At 51.8% G+C, this 23,113-nt stretch overlaps 1 long non-coding RNA gene across 1 annotated transcript in view; it reads left to right on the top strand.

Annotated features, from left to right (window-relative positions):
- The window catches only part of LOC138489571 (uncharacterized), a 47,160-nt gene that overhangs the window by 12,242 nt on the left and 11,805 nt on the right, over positions 1-23,113 (top strand). The window lies entirely within an intron of this gene.

Genomic DNA, 23,113 nt, shown 5'->3' with positions numbered 1-23,113 from the left:
CCAAACTCGTAATGAAGCCCATTATGGGGGTAATTCATAGAATTTGGCGCACAAATGCGCATGCGGCTGGCGCACAGAGTGCGTGTGCGGCATTCTGTGCCAGCCACATGCGCCAAAACCCATTTCAGCGCACAACATATTCATGGATTTCAACATCCATAACCAGCCGTGGCGCAGAGCGGCGCAGCAACCCTGCAGCAGCGCCAGTAATGCCCCCAACCCTGCCCCGTGCGCCAAAAAATTACACAAATCCCTACATAGCACAAAGGCCAGTGGACCAGTATACAGCCCCCTAACCACGAAAACACGTTGAAAACTCCCCACGCACCCCTCGGAACACATGTACCCCGCTTGCGCTAGCGAAACGCGTGTAAAAGTCCACGCGCACCCCTCGGAATACGCATACCCCGCTCGCGTTATCGAAAACGCATGTAAAAGTCCACACTCACCCCTCGGAATACACATACCCCGCTCGCGCTAGCGAAAAAACGTGTAAAAGTCCACGCGCAACCCTTGGAATACACGTACCCCTTCCACGCTAGCGGAAACGCATGTAAAAGTCCACACACACCCCCAGAATACACGTACCGCATTCCACGAAGAGCACGTACAGAGCAATGGAAACCCATGTGGGACCTTCAACCCGTAGCGAGGGAAACGCCCGCGCGTGTTACATCACATCCTCGAATTACACGCCGACGTGCTGTTTTTTCACGTGCCAAATCACTCTGTATCAAGCTGGCCAAGCGACAACACACGGAAGACCACGCTCCTGCCCAGAAGGTCGAATTACTGCCCCCCAGAGCCCCGAGCAGCCTCCCACGAGCCATCTGCTGCTGCCTGCCTGCCTGCTGCCACCGTGCCCTGACATTTGGTGTCTGCACATCTGCCATCTGCAGGGGTCCAGTTGCAGGGACCACCCCTGCTCTAACAGAAGACTCCCGTCCCGACTGAAGTTCCATCACTCCACAGCCCAGCCCCAGGACCCAGTTGCCCACCCACACCTGCCTCGGGGGTTGCCATGTCTGACACAACACCTTCCGGGACCAGTGGCAACCCCCCAGCACAGAGGTAGAGGGCTACCAGCTTCAGTGAAAAGGAAGTTGGTATCCTGGTGGAGCAAGTTCTGGGGCATTATGATGCCCTCTTCACACTGTCCGGCGACACAAGGCCCAGTCACCCTCCAAGGAAATACCATCATCCGGGAGCGAGGGGACTTGTGGCGCATCTGCCACTACGGCTGCAGCAGAAGGGGCAGATGAGCCCCCACAGGGGCTTGCAATGGCAGAAGACGGTGCAGAGCCATCCAGGTTGCTGGTGTGTACGGAGGAGGAGGAGGCCGCTACAGAACTGCACATGGGGCCTGGTGGGGGTGGTACCACTGGTGCAAGTGGTGCAGTCCAGGGGCAGGAGGCAGCACAGGTCGCCGCAGAGGTGCCTGTGCATGTCTCTGTCCCTGACACTGTGACTGCATCACCTTGCACCAGCAGGGATGCCCCATCCCAGGCCCGTCCGCAGGTAGGGGGGAGGTGCACGTCATCTGGCACTCCTCTACATGTGGATGATGGGACCCGTGACTGGATTGAGTCCGTCCTGATTGGTGTTGCGTTGCGCACACGTGACATTCGTGATGACGTGCGTGCTTCCGGGGGGACCACACATGTCATCACGAAGAGCTGTGTGCCAACGTGGCCCAGTTGGGAAGCACCATGGTCGGAGGTTTCATCCATGTGAGGGCCAGTATCGCGGCCCTCTCCTCCTCTGTGCACACTATACGCCAGTCGTTCTCTGTTCTGTCTTCCGGCCCAGATGCCACCAGGGCCCCCTGTGGATCTGCCCCAACCAACGCAGCCAGCCTAGTGGATATCCCATCCCTGCCACAGTCGGAGTCGGAGGTCCAGCAGGGGTGGCCACCCCACCAACTGGACGCCAGCAGATGGAGGATGTACCAGCATCATCGGGCAGGGAGCGTGCATGGCAGCGGCGGTGGATTCCAGCATCCCGGATGCTGTTGTGGTGGCAGAGGCAGTTGCGTCGGAGGCAGCAGCAGGCTCAGCGTGGGAGGCATCATGGCTCGGGCCATCAACATCACAGGGGCAGGCATCGGCCGGAGGGCAGGAGGACCTTGGATTGGGAGTGTCTTCCGTGTGGCAGCGGCTGGGCCAGCGGATAGATGCGGAGCGGCGGCGGGCGGAGGAGGCACGGCTCACTATGGTCGGGGTGGAGAACTCCATGTGCAGGTGTCATGATTCCTGCCCCTCATGTCCCCAGCCCTCCAAGATGTCAAGCTGGAGCCAGGCCACGATCACCTGCATGGCCCTCAAGGGCTTCTCCATCCCTCCAAAGACCCACTTGGAGTCAGATTTGGTGCTTGTGGCACCAGACTCACTCACTCCCATAGGATAACATTGGGGATTGGACTTGTAGTACATTGATGGGGACAAGATGGATCCCCCCACATATTTCGGTTCCCAGAACTGCATTTGCAGTCTAGTCTTTTGGGTGTAGTTCAGCCCAGAGACACCTGGGATACCCAGAGACTATTTAAGCCACGCCCGGGCTGAGAAACATGCTTTGTGTTTTCTGCACCTGCAGCGTGACACTCACCGTGTTTGGATGGGTCTCCAGAAGGCCTGGATCTTTCTTCTGCGCTCAGCTCCTGCAAGAACAAGAACACCATTAGGAACAGCCTAACCTTGCGCGCTTCTGCCCATCATTCATCGCTCCTTCTGTTCTGTAGGCATCTTTGGCGGTGTCATTCCCATCCCGGCACGCCGCTTCCTAAGGAAAAGGGGAAAGAACAGAAAAAAGGCATTAGTAAGCATTCAGCAAATCTGCGCTTATTTTTAAAGACTGTACGAGCTTCAAACGCTTACCTGAATCCCAGCCGCACTGGGGGAACTCTGTCTACGGAACTTCTCGTCCATCTGCAAAAAGGAAAAGGCACTCCAGGTTAGCGTGGAAACATCTAGAGGCGCCGCATACCGCACTTACTCACCGCATTTCTTCTTCATAACCGGCATCCACACTGAAAACGTCGCGGCACCTAAAAGACACAGAAAAAGAACTCAGTTCAATACAAATACGAAAGGGTCGCATCGCGCATCGCGCTCTCACTCACCTTCAGCGCTACTCATCTCAGCAGCAAGTCGCCATCCCCTGACGCCGGCCATCATCTAAGGAAGGAAAGGAACGAAGTTAGAGAACTGTTCAAAAGACTCATTATACTTACCTGTCGGACTCTTGCCAGTGAAGTAATTAGGCAGCAACGAGCCTGCATCAATCAACGCGCCCCTGCACTGAAAGCAGGACGGAGAGCACACTTTCCAAGAAAACAAGGTGAGCTGTGGATCAAAGGGAAGGGTTGGACCCCAGGGAAGAAGGGGTTCAAGCACACAGAGACAATAGGGAGTTAAAATCTACCAATCCTGTGTTTCAGGCCCAGTCTCCAGTCGAGTAGACTCCAGGGAAGGGTTCGAGGTCATAAGAGGTCAGAACAGGCTGAGTGATGTCCCCGTGGATACCAGGTGAGCATTACAGAACACAAAGCCTCACATCAAAATCCACCTGGGCATCATGGAAACGTCAGAAACCGACCAGTTAGCCCACATGTTGGGGCAGCTACGTTCCGAAGTACATGCAGCCAGGCAGGAGACCAACACCCTGAGGAGAGAGCTGATAGTAGCCAAAGAACGCACTGATGATTTAAGCCGGCAACTTCTCCAGTCACAAGCAGGGCATGATGCACCATTGCTGGGAAGCATGCCCTCGATGCCAGCACCATCAGCCAATCCCGTTCAGATAACCCTTCCTGGGGCAGTTCCCTTGGCCCCGCCCGAACGATTTACGGGGTATCCCAAGAGGATTGCAACATTCCTGAACCAGTGCCACCTGCACTGCCTTTGTAGACCAGGGGCCTTTCCGAATGACCAATCAACGGGTCGCTTTTGTGCTATCCTACCTGAGTGGTAGCGCCGCGAACTGGTCTGTACCCTTTGTGGCCCAAGACGATCCTTTCCTGCATGACTTCAGGGGCTTTCAGCAGGAGATGGAAAAGCTGTTCACCCATCGTACTCATGGGCAGGCATTAGACAACGAACTTCTGTCCCTACGCCAAGGAAATCAAGACCTGTTAACATACATAGCCACGTTCAATAGCCTCTTAGTTGAAGCAGAATGGCCAGTGGAGAAGAGAACCACGTTATTTCATCGGGGGTTGCGGGCGGAGCTCAAGGATGTTCTCCCACAAGTAGTGAACCCCCCGAAAGACTGCTCAGAATTCATTGGCCTTGTTGTTCAACTGGATCATAGGTTGCAGGACCGAAGAGCAGATCGAACCAGACCAGACCCTCGCCCTATGTATGTGCGTTCAAAGGACAATATTGCCTGCACAACGGAAGGTTCACGAGAACCAATGCAAATCGGGGGGGTCAGATCCCCCTTGACTAAAGCTGAAAGGGATAAAAGGAGACAGCAGCAGTTATGTCTGTACTGTGGAAGGTCAGGTCATTTCCTTAAAGAGTGCCCTGTGAAGCCACTAAGGAGGACTGTAGGGGTCACGGACAAGGAAGATACCATCAAGGAATCGGAAAACTCCCCAGCCCGGCAAGTGTAGGGGTCCACTTGTCGAACGAAGAAAGTGAACTACAGACCTCCCTTTTTGCGGTATTGATCAATCACCAACAACCATCTCGGATGCACGCAGTAAGAGCGTACATTGACAGTGCAGCCGTTGGGAATTACATCGACCAGGATCTTGCGGCAAAGATGGGGCTTCCGTTACGCCCTAAATCAACCACCGACACTGTTACCACTGTGGACGGCACGGAAATAGCTTCTGGTCCAGTATCCCAATGCACTGCAGCTTTAACCCTTTTGTGCCAGGTTGGACACCAAGAATCTATCGTTTTCGACTTCATTAAGGCACCACAGTTCCGGTTTATTTTGGGAATGCCATGGTTGGTAGCTCACAATCCTCAAATCGATTGGCGGGCAAAAGAATTGGCCTTTCCCGAGACTTGCGCCCACACATGTTATTGCCAAGAGAAACAACCAATAGACACCAGAACCTCCACGCTTGCGACTGTGGCAATCGGCACCCTACCAAGTGAATACCAGGACTTTCAAGATGTCTTTCAGAAAGAACAGGCTAATACCCTGCGACTGCATAGACCATACGATTGCCAAATCGACCTGATACCCGGCGCCCAAATCCCTTGTGGCGAATTTACGCACTCACGGAACCAGAAAACCAGCACCTGAAGGCCTATCTTGACCAATACCTGGCCAACGGGTTCATCCGTCCCTCGAAGTCTCCAGCAGCCAGTCCTCTATTCTTCGTACCGAAAAAGGAGGGGGACTTGAGAACTTGCATCGATTATCACGCACTGAACCAGATTACCGTAAAAAAATGCTACCCCCTGCCACTGATCCCTGAATTGCTTGATCAAGTCAAAGATGCCCAAATCTACACAAAACTAGACCTGAGGGGGGCATATCACCTTGTTCGCGTAAAACAGGGAGACGAATGGAAAACCACTTTTCGCACCAAATACAGCTTGTACGAATATCAAGTAATGCCCTTTGGCCCTTGCAATGCACCTGCAGCATTTCAATACTTCATGAACGATGTCCTACGGGAATTGATTGATGTCTGTGCTCTAGTGTACATTGATGATATTCTAGTATATTCTGCATCAAAGCAGGACCACGTTAAACACGTCCGATCCGTATTGGAGAAACTCTGTCAACACCAGCTCTACGCCAAGCTCGAAAAGTGTTCATTCCACGTCTCTGAGGTGGAATTCCTGGGCTTTATTCTCAGCCCGAAAGGAATCCGAATGGATGTACACAAGGTAGATGCTATCCTGAACTGGCCATCCCCAAATTCATTCAAGGGGGTTCAAAGTATGCTGGGTTTTGCAAACTTCTACCACCGGTTCATCCCAGGATTTTCACAAATCATGCATCCCATCACGTCATTGCTAAGGAAAAGCAACAAAAAGTTCCAGTGGACAACAGAAGCCGAGGAAGCTTTCCAGGAACTCAAAGCAAGATTCACATCTTCCCCAATCTTACGCCACCCTCGCCCAGATCTCCCATACCTGGTGGAAATGGACGCCTCAAGCATGGCTATGGGAGCCGTCCTCTCACGAAAGGACCCCGAAACGGGCCAGTTACACCCTGTTGCCTTCTGGTCGCGTAAATTCATACCCCCTGAACTCAATCACGCTATCACAGACAAAGAACTCTTGGCTATTAAGTCAGTCTTTAAAGCATGGCGGTACTACCTCTTAGGCGCCAGATACTCAATCACCGTAATAAATGACCACCAGAACCTCCAGTACCTAAAAACGGCAAAGGCCCAATCCTCACAACAACTACGTTGGGCTCTTTTTTTTGCTGAATATGACTATGTGATTACTTTTCAACCAGTGGTGAAAAACGGGAAGGCAGATGCCCTTTCCCGTATGGGGGTGGAAGAGCAAGGGTATCAGAGCCCTGACCCAATAGCAATCATCCCGAGTGACAAGCTCCTAGGAATCACAGCAACCATAACTCAGAAAGAATTACATGAAGAAATCCAAAACCTGATGAGTCCGGAGCAATTACAAGTGTGGAGTGCACAAGGAGAACATTACATGATAAAAGATCAGTTGCCCTACTTCAGGAATCATTTATTCTTACCAAAGCAAGAACTACGAGAACAAGTCATGTCCGGTTATCATGATTCCTTGATCCAGGGCCACCCCGGAATCGCTAAAACCCTAGCCAAGGTAAAACGAAATTATTGGTGGTCCACGTGCCGTAAAGACATTATCCAATTCATCCTATCTTGCTCAAAACAAGTCATCCGAGCAGAAACCGGCTGGGCTATTACAACCATTGGAAATCCCACCAGCACCCTGGCACACGTTGTCCCTCGATTTTATTACTGATTTACCACCCAGTCAAGGGTTTAACACTTTTCTTGTGGTCGTGGACCTATTTTCAAAAATGGCACATTTAATTCCTCTTAAGGGGCTCACAAATGCTTCCACTCTGGCAAAGGTATTTCTTGAAGGCATCGTACGGCTCCATGGGTTTCCTTCAGTTTTAGTCTCAGACCGAGGTACTCAATTCGTATCTAACTTCTGGGGAAAATGCTGCTCTATGGCCCAGATCGACATCCGGCTATCCATCAGTCACCATCCCCAAACGGATGGTCAAACTGAGAGGACAAATCAGACTCTCGAGCAGTATCTGCGTTCCATGTTACACCAAGCTGAAGGAAGCAGGTTCAACCTATTATGGATAGCTGAATATGCTTATAATAATTCCCTACACACCAGCACTGGGCAGACACCCTTTTAGACCATGTATGGCAGGCACCCACGTACTTCTGAATTGGACGTTCTTACAACCCTGGAAATGCCAGCAGTCAAAACCTTGCACACAACCATTTCTCAAACCTTTAAAGGGGCAGATGAACACCTACTTCAAGCTAAGAATCGCCAAAAGAAGTTTGCTGATCAACACCGAGCAAAGGCCCCCAACTACCAAGTGCGAGACAAAGTCTGGCTGGCGTCTAAACACGTGTCCATTAAAGGAACCCGTACTTTCCATCCAAAATACCTGGGTCCATTCACCGCCATCTCCGTGATAAATCCTGTGGCGGTCAGACTAGCTTTGCCGTCAAGCATGCAGATTCATCCTGTGTTCCACGTGTCTCTCCTTAAACCTGTTCAACCTGGGACCCGGGTAGCAACGCCACCGCAGCCAGTAGTAGTCGCCGGGGAGCCAGAATTTGGAGTCAAGGACATCCTGGATTCAAAGTACGTCAGATCCAAATTATAGTACTTAGTAGACTGGAAGGGGTATGGTCCACAAGACAGGACATGGGAGCCTTGTGAGTACATCCATGCACCTCGCTTGCTTAGACGATTTTATCAAAACCATCCAAACAAACCAGGACCAGACAGAAGAGCCACATTGAGAGGGGCCTTGGGGGGGAGTGCTGTAATGATTCCTGCCCCTCATGTCCCCAGCCCTCCAAGATGTCAGACTGGAGCCAGGCCACGATCACCTACATGGCCCTCAAGGGCCTCTCCATCCCTCCAAAGACACACTTGGAGTCAGACTTGGCGCTTGTGGCACCGGACTCACTCACTCCCATAGGATAGCATTGGGGATTGGATTTGTAGTACATTGATGGGGACAAGATGGATGCCCCCACATATTTCGGTTCCCAGAACTGCATGTGCAGTCTAGTCTTTTGGGTGTGGTTCAGCCCAGAGACACCTGGGATACCCAGAGACTATTTAAGCCACACCCAGGCTGAGAAACATGCTTTGTGTTTTCTGCACCTGTAGCGTGACACTCACCGTGTTCGGATCGGTCTCCAGTAGGCCTGCATCTTTCTTCTGCGTTCAGCTCCTGCAAGAACAAGAACACCATTAGGAACAGCCTTACCTTGAGGCACTTCTGCCCATCATTCATCGCTCCTTCTGTTCTGCGGGCATCTTCGGCGGTGTCATTCCCATCCCGGCACGCTGCTTCCTAAGGAAAAGGGAAAAGAACAGAAAAAAGGCATTAGTAAGCATTCAGCAAATCTGCGCTTATTTTTAAAGACTGTACGAGCTTCAAACGCTTACCTGAATCCCAGCCGCTCTGGGAGAACTCTGTCTCCGGAACTTCTCATCCATATGCAAGAGGGAAAAGACACTCCAGGTTAGCGTGGAAACATCTAGAGGCGCCGCATACCGTGCTTACTCACCGCATTTCTTCTTCATAACCGGCATCCACGCTGAAAATGTCACGGCACCTAAAAGACACAGAAAAATAACTCAGTTCAATACAAATATGAAAGGGTCGCATCGTGCATCGCGCTCTCACTCACCTTCAACGCTACTCATCTCAGCAGCACATCGCCATCCCCGGACGCCGGCCATCATCTAAGGAAGGATAGGAACGAAGTTAGAGAACTTTTCAAAAGACTCTTTATACTTACCTGTCGGACTCTTGCCAGTGAAATAACTAGGCAGCAATGAGCCTGCATCAATCAACGCGCCCCTGCACTGAAAGCAGGACGGAGAGCACACTTTCCAAGAAAACAAGGTGAGCTGTGGATCAAAGGGAAGGGTTGGACCCTGGGGAAGAAGGGGTACAAACACATAGAGACAATAGGGAGTTAAACTCTACCAATCCTGTGTTTCAGGCCCAGTCTCCAGTCGAGTAGACTCCAGGGAAGGGTTCAAGGTCGTAAGAGGTCAGAACAGGCTGAGTGACGTCTCTGTGGAGTGAGCCGTTGGACTTGCCCGCCGCCATTGTACATAGTTCATTAGTGTTAGGTTTCCAGGGACGCGGCACCAGACTCCTCACTCCCTTAAGAGATGACAACATGGGAGGGGAGCTGGCCCTTGCGTCTCCGGCTGGCGGTGGGATCCCTGTCGCTGTGCTCCATAGCTTCATCAGTCGACGCTGCAGACAGGGAGAGACAGAACACAGGCATCAGGGCACTGTACAATGGTCTTATACACATGTCAAAGTTGCACATGAGTGGCAGTGTTAAACTTCACAGATGCCATCACACTCCCCAACACTCATATCATTTGAACCCACACACATGCAGAATTTGACAGGAATAGTGCAGCAGGCAGCAGCATCTATACGCACACAACAGCATGAGCATCCGAAGGTTGGCATGACGTCCCAAGCAACATGGGGAGTGCCGGACAAATGCACACGCGCCAACAGACAGACATGCATCTGTACATATCCACCACCTGTCACAGTGAATTCATCGGCAACTATGTCACATCTCCCAATGGTGTTCCAACATGTCTGTGTCACATGCATCCATAGCTTATCACATTTGCGCACATGTCAAACACACACACGCACATGTATGCCGTGCACGTACATGAAGGTGGAACCAGCATCCATGTGTCACACCCCAACCATGCCATAGTACATACACAGAAATGCTAACATGTGTGCATCGCACATGCATTCGTGCATCATGCATTTGAACACATACACCATTGATGTGCCTCACACATGACTGGACTCACATGTGGCAGGCTCATGTCCCTGCACATACACATCCATACATGGGCCTTTTAAGACATATGTCCAAGATGCACACACCTGGCACACTTCAACATGCACTGCGTCCAATCAGTACACATGGACACTTACCGCTCGACTCCGGATGGGTCTGCCTCCTAAGGACCTGGAGGTGAAGCGCTGGGTGTATACGTTCCAGGACCCTCATCTGGTCGTTGGTAAGGCAGACCCGGCACACCTTTGCATCCGCTGCCGCCAAGAGGCGCAGGGCCTTCTTGAGGGTCCTGGACTTGAAGTCCTCCTAGCGCTTCCGGACGTGTCGTATGTGGCGGGCTGCCACCCCCTCCACATTGATGGCAGCCACGATGTCCTTCCAGATCCTCTTCCGTCCATCATTGTTGGTGCATGGTCTTACGAAGAGGGCATCATAATGCTCCAGGACTTGCTCCACCAGGATACCAACTTCTGCGGCACTGAAGCTGGTAGCCCTCTGCCTCTCTGGCTGGGGGTTGCTAGCGGTCTCCGATGGTGTTTGCCCCAACATGGCAACCCCTGAGGCAGGTGTGGGTGGGCACCTGGGTCCTGGTGCTAGGCTGTGGAGTGATGGAACTTCAGTCGGGAGTCTTCTGTTCAAGCAGGGGTGGTCACAGCAACTGGACCCCCGCAGATGGCTGACGTGCAGGCACCAAATAGCAGGGCACGTGGCCAGCAGGCAGGCAGGCAGCAGCAGATGGCTTGTGGGAGGCTGCTCGGGGATCTGGGGGGCAGTAATTCAGCCTTCTGGGTAGGAGCGTGGTCTTCCGTGTGTTGTCGCTTGGCCAGCTTGATACGGAGTGATTTGGCACGTGAAAAAACAGCACGTCAGCGTGTAATTCGAGGAAAGGCCCTTAGCGTGTGAGCGCGTCTGTGATGTAACACGCACGGGCGTTCCCCTCATCACGGGTGCATAGTGATTCAGCACATGAAAAAACAGCACGTCCGCATATTAATACGTGTAATTTAAGGAAAGGGCCTAAGTGTGTAAGTGACGTGATGCACACGGGCGTTTCCCTCAGCACAGGTTAAAGGTGAGCGGGGCCAGCAGTTCGCTGTACGTGCCTTTCGTGAAGACCGACGTGTGTTGCTACTTCTGGTTGATTCACGCGCCATCACAACTTCACAGTGGATCAAGGACATATCTCTTCTTTTGGCAGGGGTATTGGCTATGCGTGTTTTTCATTATCACGCTAGTCAGACGGTGAGTCGCGCATGCTATTTTTCCCACTGCGGGTGCCCCAGTGTATCGCATACCCATTTTCAAGGTCATAGTAGCCTGTGTGTCCCATGCGTATGTGTTTTTCGTGTCCCTGGGTGCCACCGCGTACTGCGGAAGGCTAATTCCACACACGTGGGCTACTGGGGATTCTGTGCACGATTTTACTGCAGTTTTGGGGTGCCTGAGCGTTGCGTAACCCGTCACTTTATCACCAGGGTCACATACACCCTTGCAGGTGCACAGGGGTGCTGTTAACATCTTGTATCCCACTCCCTTCACCCTAATTGCCCAGGACAATTGTCGTGTACACCTCCCATTGGCACTACTACATCTGTGCCGGCACTACTCCATCTGTGCCATGGTTGGGAAGCCACGAAAGGTGAGGGGTGCCTCATCTGGGCGTACTGCACGTGGCGGGCGTGGTCAGGGACGTGGCTGGGATGACCACAGAGTAGGGGGACTCCAGGGTGTCCAGGGTGGCCGGAGAGGGGGAAGAGGCAGGGGTGCACCAGTTCGGCACAATGTTGTGCCATGTATTGGTGCAGTCATGCCACCACCCCCTGTGGTTCCAGGAGATGCAGCTTTTGCATCTGGCACTGGTCCCCATGTGACCCAGCAGTCCGTTTCATCGACTGCCAGGGCCCAAGGGTAGTGGTAGCTGCAGGTGCAGCTGTGGACACCACCACCCAGGCTCAGGGTCTGCCGGCGCATGCTGCGTTGGCACCTGAAGAGTCCCAGAATGATTTCCAGGAGTTCAGGAGGCACATGCGAAGTGCACGCAGGGCTGCCCTGACTGAGGCACATGTCCCTGCGGCAGTATTGTCATCTGCTGCCTCGAGCAGACAGGTATTGGCAAGTACATGGGTAGATGCAGCCGACAGCACACCGGCTGTGAGTCTACCATCCAGGACATCCCCGGTCAGTGACCTTAGCACAGCAGATGTTGCTGCGCAGGGTCAAGTCAGGGGCACCCAGCAGCCACCGACACAAGTCAGGGCTTCCATCCTTGTTCCACCTGCCACTCCCTTGGTTCAATCCACCAGCACCACTGCCCATACTGATCAGGGCGGCATTTGCCAGTTAGGGTCCGGACCACTGTCCAAGAGGAGGAAGGTTGCACCTGCAGTAGAGGCTGGGACCCCAGACACGGCTCCGGCCTCCGGCACGTCGAGGAAGAAGCCTTTCTGCACACAGGAACTGGACTTCCCTGTGGACTACCTGTCGGAACACAACCGTAATATGCTAGTGGGCCCGAATTGTCACACTACGGCTGCCCAGCGTATGTCCCACTGGAAGCATGTTGCGGAGAATGTCAGTGCATTCGGACATGAGGTGCGCACAGCTCAGGAGTGCAAAAAGCTTTGGGATGACCTCCGACGATGGACTAAGGCAAAGCGTGCCTCCAATTATGCCATGACTCAGGTGACTGGCGGTGGGTCACCACCTGAGGAGGTAGATCTCACTCCACAAGAGTCGATCGTTTCGGAGTTCATACCGGCAGAATTGTACGAAGGAGTGGGAGAGATGCTGGACTTTGATGCCCCGTCCAGTGAGTGTTGTCGCGTGTTTGTCCAGACCATGTGTGGTTTGCTTGTGTGATGTGTTGTGCTTGACTGCCACTACGTGCTATGTGTACATGGTTCTCATGTTCTCATGTTCTCATGTTCTCATGTTCTCATGTGTGAGTTATGCAATGCTTCACTGATGTGTGCCTGCTGTGCAGGATGCTGGACATGTACAGCAGATGGGGACTGTCCTCCTCACCACACCTGCACCCTGCTCACATGGTAGTCACCCGGCTGCCCCTCTGGTCCATGTTCCAGCTCACTGGCATGTAGCCTGGGGTCTCTTTCCACTCAGCACTCGGACGATGTCATCGCATGAATGACGTGCATGTGTGTTCTGCCTGCATGCGGGTACTCCACATAGGCATGCTCCCTTGCCCCTCCACCCCCCTGCTCCCCAATTTCACCATGGCACTGGTGGGTATCATGTTGGAGTACTGCACTGGCCTGCTCAACGCTCCTGTGTACATGCACACTTCCCCCTGCCAACCTGCCAGACACATACAGTGGTGTACATCCTTTGTCCTTGATGCAGGGTGTCTCACTCGGACTGTGCAGATGGCAGATGCTGCGAAGGGACATGAGTGCCCATTCATGCTCCATGTGCATTCCATGCATGCCCCTATGTGTCCTTGCCCAGATGATCATTTTAGTACGTGTCCAGGATGACATGCATAAAATGGCAATTGATCATCCATTCCATGCCCACTCTGGCTCAGTCCTGTATCACGCACATGCTTAGGGTGGCACAGCCTGTGTGGGGTACAGGCCTCCCCCTGTTCCAGGCCCCTGGCTCAACTGGTGTAGTGGCTTCTCGACACATGGGTGTCCTACTGAGGGTTCCTCATGTGTCCTGCTTACTGTCCCATTCTCATCTGCTGTGTTGTCAGTTGACTCAGATGATGCAAGTGACGCTAGTCAACGCTGTCTGCCAATACACAGGTCTCTGGTCACCCTTTCGTGCCATGCAATGACTCCCTGCATTTTCAATTAGGGGGGGGGGTTTGCCTGTAGCCATGCAACCCATTGCTGCACATTGCACGTGATGCCTGAACTTGCCCTTACACTGCCTTTGTGTTTATTGATTGACATCATAATGTACTTGTTCATGTAGATAGTGGGTAACGTACACATGTTCTGCACTGCACCAACCCACTTCTGAGCCGTGTTACACCGTTCTACATGCCTACTCACTGCTGCATTGTCAAAGTGACCTGGCATGTATGGTCAGATTTTCATCCCTTCACTGTCATGAATGCCATGGACACAGGTGCATCCTGTGACACATGTAGTCCGTATTGGAACTCCCTAGTGGGTTTTTAGGAAAGTTGATTGGTCAATCTGCGGCCTATACCAACTGGTATAGGGCGCAGATTGAATGTAGCCTGCCAATCGGGTTGTAATGACTTTGGAGCTGCCTTCACGTGTGTATGTGTACACTTTCACATACATCAAAGCAAGCAGCGTTGTAGCTGCTTCCTTTGCAGTATTGGATGCTGTTCATGTTCACAATATATGTGTATAGGGAAAGGGGTGTTTTTGAAAGCTTTCACATGTACATATGCAAGCAGCTTCAACGTTGTTTAGTGCAACATTGCGGCTACTCACTTATGTGTGTGTGAAAGTGTTCATTTACACATGTGTCTTCTGCAGCTTTTTTGTTGGCTGACTAATATGTAGTTGATTGATGTTAACGCTGGTGAGATTTCAGCATTGCGCACGTCATGTTGAACCGGCATAATCCTGAAGGTGCACTATTGTGCAGTATGTGTACGCCCAGGCCCACTTAGCTAATATGGTGGGGCCTGGCCGTGAAGAATTTACACACGGAATAATGGAATATGGCACATTCATAGCAAAATGTGCTCAATCGGGACCTGAGGGGTGTTCTGGAGGCTTCATGGCCTGCAGCTCAGACCGTACTGGGCGTTATGGTCCCTCATGCCTGGTTGCAGGCCCTTGCTTCGCTCGGGATATTCAATATGTCTACATGACCCATGACACCCGGTATGGGGCGAGCTGCAGATGGATGAAGCTATAATGGTGATGATGGTTCAGTGCTGCATGTGTACATGCATATTGCGTGTGTCATTGTGTGTTTGGATTCACTTGTAGCTGTGGTCAATTTGCAGTTCAGACATGCTTATGGTATGTGCCATCTCTTTGTTGCCATCTGTCTTTTCTGCCTGTGACATGTGCCTGTCCGAGGTGTTGTCTGATGCAGGTGATATACTACAATTTCTACTTGTGTAGGCTTTGCTATTTAGACACATCCATTTCTGCTTTTGGGATGTGTTTGCATATCAATGCAACTGGATGCATGCCAGGTTCTCATTTATGTGTGACATGTCTGCTTCATGTGTTGACCTTCGATGTGATGTCTATGGGCCTCATTACGACCCCGGCGCTAAACCATGGTGCTATTAGCACCATGGTCCATGCCGGGGACCACCATGGTGAATGGCGGAATTACCGCCCCATTCCAAGGTTGGCGGGGCGGTAATTCCCCATTCACCATGGGCCTTTCCCCATTCCCATTTTTGCCCCATAGGGCTCAATGGGAATGGGGAAGGCGCTAACTACGGTGCTGCAAATTGCGGCACCATACTTAGCACCAAGGTCCCTTTGCGGCACCCTACTCTAACGCCTGCTAAAATCAGGCATTAAGGTCGGGTCCCGCAAAGGGAACTTGTAATGAGGCGTTAAGGGTTTAGCGGCGCCGACACCTTTTACGGCGCCGTTAAACCCTTAACGCCAGGGTCGTAATGAGGCCCTATGTGTGTGTGGGTTATGTGCTTCTGACATGTGTACTCATGTTTGTTTTTTCCACTTTTCAGATGATGATGCAATCTAGCCAGAGAAATGGTGATGTCAGGCGAAACACAGGGTTGCTATCACACCAGCAACCCAGCACAAGTGGGGTCGTGGGGTGGTAGACCACGATAACCCACTTGTGCTCCAGACCATCGTGTCTAGGGCTGGCAATGAGTCTAGCTCGGATGATCACTCTGACGACAATGTCGAGTTGGGTGCGCGTCATGTCCATTTGTCAACGGTGAGTGATTCTGATGTGGACGATTCTCTGTCCCCAACACCTGCACTGAGGGGCCCGATGGTGGCGGGACCTCCGCTTGTGGTGGATCGGGCGCACGGTCACACTCCACACCAGTTGCTGATGTGCCTGGGGCATCACGTCAATGGAGGAATGTAGTCCTGCAGCCGCGGGCGGTGCCAACCTAACAAGGACCGCAGCTCCTTGGGCCCCATGGGTGTCAAGCCCAGCAACGCGGTGGCCGTGCGCCACCGGGGTATACTGAGTGGGAGCAAGCCATGGTTGCCAATTCCGAACACCAGGGGGCAGCAATTGATAATATCACTCAGAGCATGGAACGTGTGGCCCAATCCGTGCTCCCCCTGCTAGGCAGGTGGATCTCCAGCAGCGGGCGGCACAATCCATGGCCCGCTCACTCAGGCTGGGCATGGCGCCCTCAGACAGGGCACGCCGGGCTAAAATGGTGTCTCTGCATCAAGCAATTGCTGCTCATGCAGAGGCACACAGGGAGGCCCTGAGGGATGACCATAAATCCCTCCGATCTACTCTGGGCGTGCTCTTGATGTCCCAGAGGCAGCGGACAGAGGAGAGGTTGGAGCAGCTTGAGAATACTATCTCGGCTGAGCTATGAGCTTGCCGGGAGGTGTTCCAGATGTCATGCCAGGCCATGCAGGAAGAACTCTGTGTTACACGTGCTACCTTGCAAGAGGAAGCACGCATATCACGCGAGGCTCTGCATTCTGACCTACGTGTCATCGCTGCACAGAACCAGGCTCGCCGGTCCTGCAGACTTGCTGCTGACGAGGGGCAAGCTGCGCTTAGGAGTGGTCAGGGTACTGTGCCACGTCCACCTTTTGAGTCAGAGGGTGAGGAGGACGACGACTTATCTCCCACACAGGTCGGGCCGTGCAGGCGTTGAGCCCATGGAGGTTTTTCTTTAATCTCAACATCATCGCATGTGGGTGTTGAGGTGCACCCTGTACCTCCCCCCTCCTGGGTGCCTCCCCCCGGTCCCTGGGTTGCATGTGGCCATTTTTTATATTTATAGTTTGTTTAATTAGTTAATATAGTTTAAAATTTCTAGTCTATTGTGCATTCATGTGACGGTGTGGTGCTTTGTGGCTTTTGAAGGCATCCACTGTCTGTTCCAGCTGGGCCCTTCAAGCTTGTCTCGTGTATGTGTTTGCAGCTTGGGGTCCTGACTCACATATGCCACTCCTGCTTCCTCTATCCATGGGCTCGCAAGGATGGTTCAGTGTTACAACCATTTACACAAGGGCATTGGACTTTCTTCATATCTGTGGCCTGTCTGCTGCTGTACTACTTGTGCTAACACCCCTAGAGGGGATTATGTATGTTTTCGCCACGGCATGTCTGCAATCATTTTTGGTGAGTACATTATTGATATGTCCATTTATTGATGTTGATGTATGTTATTTTCTTGCATGTATATGTGCTTGATGCAATTCATGCTGGAGACAGTAGCCTGCACCCTTTGGCTGTCAAAGTCACACTGATGGTGGGAGGAGGTTGGCTGTAGGTCTCAGACATGGCCCAGTGACAAGCAGCATGAAGACACACACACAGGAAACTTTCCAGCCTTGTTAAAAGCTTTTATGCCCTTTCTGCAGGTAAATGATCCTCCAGGCTACCTTTCCCAGCAGACACGGGGCCAAGAACTACAGCAACCTGGCCACGTTGGGTGGTGCACACGTGTGCATGCATGCACAAGCAGAAGCAGAGGGCTTGTGCTCGGACATACGACAGAAGCAGATGTGTTTCCAGGAGCTCCAAGCAAGATGAGCAGCACGAGGGGCCACACCCCAGACGACCTTCCTCCAGGCCCCTCGCACATGAATGCTAAGTAGCGCCATTGCTGGGGAGCATGGCCAGGCATTGGGGAAGAAGCGCATAGTACAGCTAAGCCGCGTTAAGGAACAAATGGCAAGTGGCTTTACAAGTTGTCAGGGGCACACACAGGGTGCATCGCCCATATCCTCGAGTCCCCCCTGCTCCATAGAAGCAGAGTTATTAGCGCAGTAGCGTTCCTAGCCAGAAACGAATACAGCACACGGGGGTACCCAGCGATGCACAGACTCGAGTGCAGTGCATGTCATTTGCATATGCAAATTGCCACGTGCGCTACCTATTGAAATCCGCGGCTGGCAGAACACAACTTGTACTGAAGTCGCACCTCTCCACACACGTCTAGCAGCTCACCCAAGGACTATTCTATCATGTGTGATTCTTAACACATTGGTCTTCTATTTACCGCGGGGCCATGTGCGGCTGCCTTTCCGCATTGACAGTGTATGAACCATCACAGGTGCAAGCAAAATATACGAACAAAGCAGCAGACAAGAGTGTTTGTTTGGGGAGAAGTCACTAAGTTTGAGGCATAAATGGTGTTGTGTGTGTTTTGAAAACACACACAGAATAGTAACTCGCGCTCTCTTTGCAGCATTGAACTGCTCCTGTTACTGGACCTGAGAGTGTGCAGGCAGGAGGCTAGCACTCACCCCAGAGATAAGTCTCTCTTTGGCTTGCATTTGACCCATTTTGTACAATCTGCATGTAGAACATGGTTTCTCTGATTGAGTATGTGTCATTGTCAATAGTTGTATTTTGTCTTTTGCCTACTTTCCCTTGCCCATCCACCTCCCCTCTACTGACCCTCTTTCCGGTTATCCTGAATACCGATGCCTATCCAAACAACGGATCCCTGACCCTCTTTCCCTGCCGGGGTCTCGGAGGCCTGTGTAAGTTTTACCTTGCAGGCGCCAAGACCGCGGAGGGGGGGGTGTTGGTTCATGCCACTCCTGCGCCTGGAGACCGGAGCTGTGACACTACCCATCAGTTCTTGCATCCTCATTGTATATTGTGTACTGAAAATGCTACCCATTCTGTTGAACCATTGTTCAACTGTGCTACCTTGCTTGTTCTATCATTCTGCTTGGACATGTGCTTGGCCATTTTCAGCAACTTCATGTCATCTACTGGAGACTGCCAGGGCTTTTTGGTGGCTACAGGCTTTTTCCCTGGTTAGGGGGTTTGGCTCCTTGGAGTTCTCTGCGATTTGGTACTTTTACCAGTCAAGGTGGCATCTGACGGGGCTGGACCCTATTTACACGCAAGCTAGAACATTGAGACCAAGGGGTAGGGGGACCCTGAAGCCAGGTAGACTAGAAGGAAGAAGTCAACGGACCCCAGACACAGTTCTTTAGACGGTCATGGTGATGTGTCAATGAGGGAGTGTCTTTTGTTGTGGGACAGTACGCTTGGGCTACAGTGTTTGGGCACTCTCTGACATTGTCATTGTGGGGTACTATGTACATGATGTGTTCTGATGGTCAATGGCTGTTCCCGTGATGTGTTTACTTTTCAGGTGTCAGGGGATTGTTGTGGTTTGACATGCTGGGGTGTACACATGGGCAATGTTCACATGTGATGTGTACAGGACACTGAGGGTCACTTGATTTCACATGCATGTATTGAGTGCATGTCCCTACTGACACACACACTTACACAATGCTCCACCACACATACAACCACCCTCCGTGCCCACTCGTGCACACAGATTGCCTTCTCTGGCATGCTGTGTCCCTGCAGCGCATGATCGCTTATCATTTGGGGATGGTGTACATGCGTCAATAGGTTATTTTTGTTGCTTATCCTTTTTATGTGATGCTCAAGTTGTATCCCCAACACAATGGCTGCTCACTGTGCTGTGTGCAGTGTGTTGCAGGAGACACACACAGCACACGGGTTAGGGATTAGAGGATTTGGCTTGGCCAATGTGCATGAGAACAGGCATTCAATCTTTTGTTGATGGTACCACTGGTGGCATGCATTTGTGTATGACTTTGTATGTGTGGGAGGTTGTTGGTCAGTATTTCATCTGATTCCATGTCAGGTGTGATTGTCTCGGGCCTCTTTCCATTTATCACATGTCACTTCGTATCTAATTGGTCATGTGTTGGGCTTTTGCTTTTGCATGCCATATCATGGTGTGACAGACAAGGGTGATGTGGGTTGGGAGGGTTTGGGTGACATACCAGTGATTGTCATGGCCTGTTTTGAAGGGGGGGGGGGGTGATACACACCTTGCATGTGTTCCTTTTGGTCACACAGGATTGGTTATGTTTAAGTAGCTAGGGATGCACACAATGTAGCACTTCCGTGGCAACATTCTCAGGGTGGTAAGGTTGTGACAGTTGACTGTCTCTTTGTCATCATCGATTGTCACCTGGTATGTGCCAGGCCTGTGTGCACTCTGCAGGGGTGGGAGTTTAGGTGAACAATGTGGCCACAAGCTGGGTCCGGGCTGCCTCGCCACATGCCCTTTCCCCTCCCATGGGCAGCGCCTGTGCCTGTGGTTGGGGATGTGGGGGCACCACCATGTCCACTGGTACATCCCGCCGTGTTGCAACATTGTGCAGGACACATGCTGCCACAAAGATCCTGCACACTACTGGGAGTGCATATAGTAGCTGGCCGCCAGAGCGGTCAAGGGAGCGGAAGCGTGACTTGAGCACTCCGAATGTGCGCTCCACTATGCTCCGGGTTGCAATATGGGCAGCGTTGTATCTTACCTGGGGTGGTGTGGTAAGGTTCTGTATTGGCGTCATCATGTGGTTGCTCAGAGGGTAGGCACTGTCCCCTGGGGAGGTTAGGATGGTTGTCATTAGTTGGGTTTGTGTATTTTTCTGTGTGTGACATGCATGAATGTGCACAGACAAATGTACTCAGCAATGAGCCATGTGTCGCCATGCTTCCCAGCTTCCAGGTCCCGGCTCAGGGCAGACATTCTGTAAATGAAACTGTCATGGGTAGACCCAGGATAGTTTGCATAGAAAGAGGTGATGATTCCATGGTTATCGCATACAACCTGTACGTTGATGGAATGCCAGTGCTTGCGGTTTCGATGGATGTGCTCAGTGGCCCTAGGTGGACGTAGGGCCACATGGGTGCAATCTATGGCACCAAGCACTTTGGGGAAGTGTGCCACACTGTGAAAGTCCTGGACCACGGCCTGCCTTTCTGCGGGTGTTTTGGGCATATATATGTGCCTGCGGACTGAGGGGCGCGCAGTCTTGATTGCCAACACCTGGTGTAGGCAGCGTGACTGCGTGGCCTTTGAGACACCCCCGACTATGGGAGTTGTCCGCTGAAATGACCCAGTGGCCAAAAAATGCAGGACATTTAGCACCTTCTCCAAGTAGCTCAATGCTTGGGAGCACAGGGTGGGTGATGTAAGGTCATCTTCCCACTCCCTGACCAGGTCGAGGATGATACGAGGTGGAAATCTATACCTGCCATAGACCTGGTCATCAGGCCTCCCAAAAAGGCTGGTCCGGGGCAAAAAAATGCGGGGCCTGGCTATTCTCCTGCGATGTCCCATGATCAGTGCTGCGACAAATGGGGCATTCATCGTGTTTGTATATACGTGTTGGTTGTTTGTGTGCACTTTTATACTGCGCGTGGGGACGCTTCCACCTGCCTTGTGTGGCGAACGTGTTGACGCCTGTGCACGTCTTTTGGCATGCGTGGGTTTCCCGTATTTGATTCCATGAATACATGTTGTCCGCCTGCGTGTGGGCGTTCCGTGTATTTCCCTGCAGTATTTCCCCAGTTATAGCTTCTTTTTCACGCGTTGTTCCCCATTCTGCGTGTTCCGCCCCATGTTCCGCCCCCTTTTTGGTGTGTGCGCTGATGTCGTCCGCTTTCGCGGTGCGCGTCGCGCACAGCGATCTGGATGTTGCAATGATGTGTGCGCCTGTGTGCGCCACGCACGGATTTGGTGCACATCCCGGGGAAAACACGCGCAGGGCCTTCAATGAATCGCATGCCTGCGGGTGCGCTTGCTTTTTCATGCTTGCGCCAGCTTGCACCACGATTTTCGGCACACATTTGTTCTATGAATTGGCCCCTATGCGTCTAAACTGGCCTACATTGGTCGCTTCACCGGGTATATACATTTTTACATTGGCATGGCATTTTGTACCTGGTCTCAAGGGTAAAGCAAGCATGATAAGTGTTATTATGTGGCTAGACTGGCCAACATTGGTACAGCCAGTCTGGATATACTTTCATACTGTGGTGTGGCATTTTCTACTGGCTGGCAAAGCCAACCGGAGTAAGTATTTCTATATATTGGCATAGATTTGTGCAGCCTGTATGGACATGTATGGACACAGCCCGCATGAAAATACGTTTATGTACTGGCTCATATTATGGGTAAAGGCATCATGAAAATGTGTTAGAAATTGCTCCTGGCACTGCTGGTGGTTTTCATTCATTGGATATTTTTCATGTGATACCCTACAAACCCGATTGCAAACTGTGTGACTTTTTAACCAGCTTTTCACAGAAAGTGTACTGTAAAAAACACCATTTAAACGCATTACTTAAAACATTTCTCATGAAAGAACTCCCCCAAAGGCCTTTGGTTTGGCTCCAGCTCCTTTACTATGCTCGGTCACTTGCACCTAATCCAGGCACACATCTTTTTTTACGACCCTCCAATTAAATATTTACCAGCCACCACTGAGGAGGATGCCCTCTCTCCTGACCTAATATTGCCCTAAATGTGTACCTTGCATGTGTAAATGTTTTAATTAAAGAATTCACTTTTATTTTATCATAAAACATTATGCGACTCTATTTCCCCATTTCGGGTTTATATTATTTAAAGTCCATTCCCATTGCTTTTCCACCAGCTTTCCAATGTTATACTTTGTTTCTAAAATGTATAGTTGTTGCACTCTTATGCCATATTGGGTACCTGATACATCCTTCTGGAAACCCCCCTCCTGCACCTGTCTTTTCGATGTTCCCAAACCCTTGAGAAGCTGAGCCTTGCGCTGGTTTGCACACCTATCTTGCCCCCTCAACAGGAGCCTGTTGCTGTGCTGTCCTGTGTTTTCCAGACCCTCTTCCAGGGAGCCTAACTTTGCATCCAGTTGTGCTCTGATCTAGGCCTTGACCTGCAGCCTTGTTTCTGGGTGTTTTACCCAGCGACCTGTCCTATCCTGTATCCAGGTTTGATTGCTGCTGTGGGGACACAGCAGATGTAGCTGTGTCGCCTGCGGAGCCCCAGCGTACCTCAGATTGTGAGAGCTGCTTCAGTTCCACAGCCCGAGAACCAGAGAGGAGCGAGGGAGAAGATCTGCCACACTGCTTCTACTGCTGCCT

The sequence above is a fragment of the Ambystoma mexicanum genome, chromosome 9, assembly GCF_040938575.1.
Source record: "Ambystoma mexicanum isolate Mex_15411 chromosome 9, UKY_AmexF1_1, whole genome shotgun sequence".
Taxonomy (NCBI): Eukaryota; Metazoa; Chordata; class Amphibia; order Caudata; family Ambystomatidae; genus Ambystoma; species Ambystoma mexicanum.
This window is presented reverse-complemented; position numbering and strand designations above follow the sequence as displayed.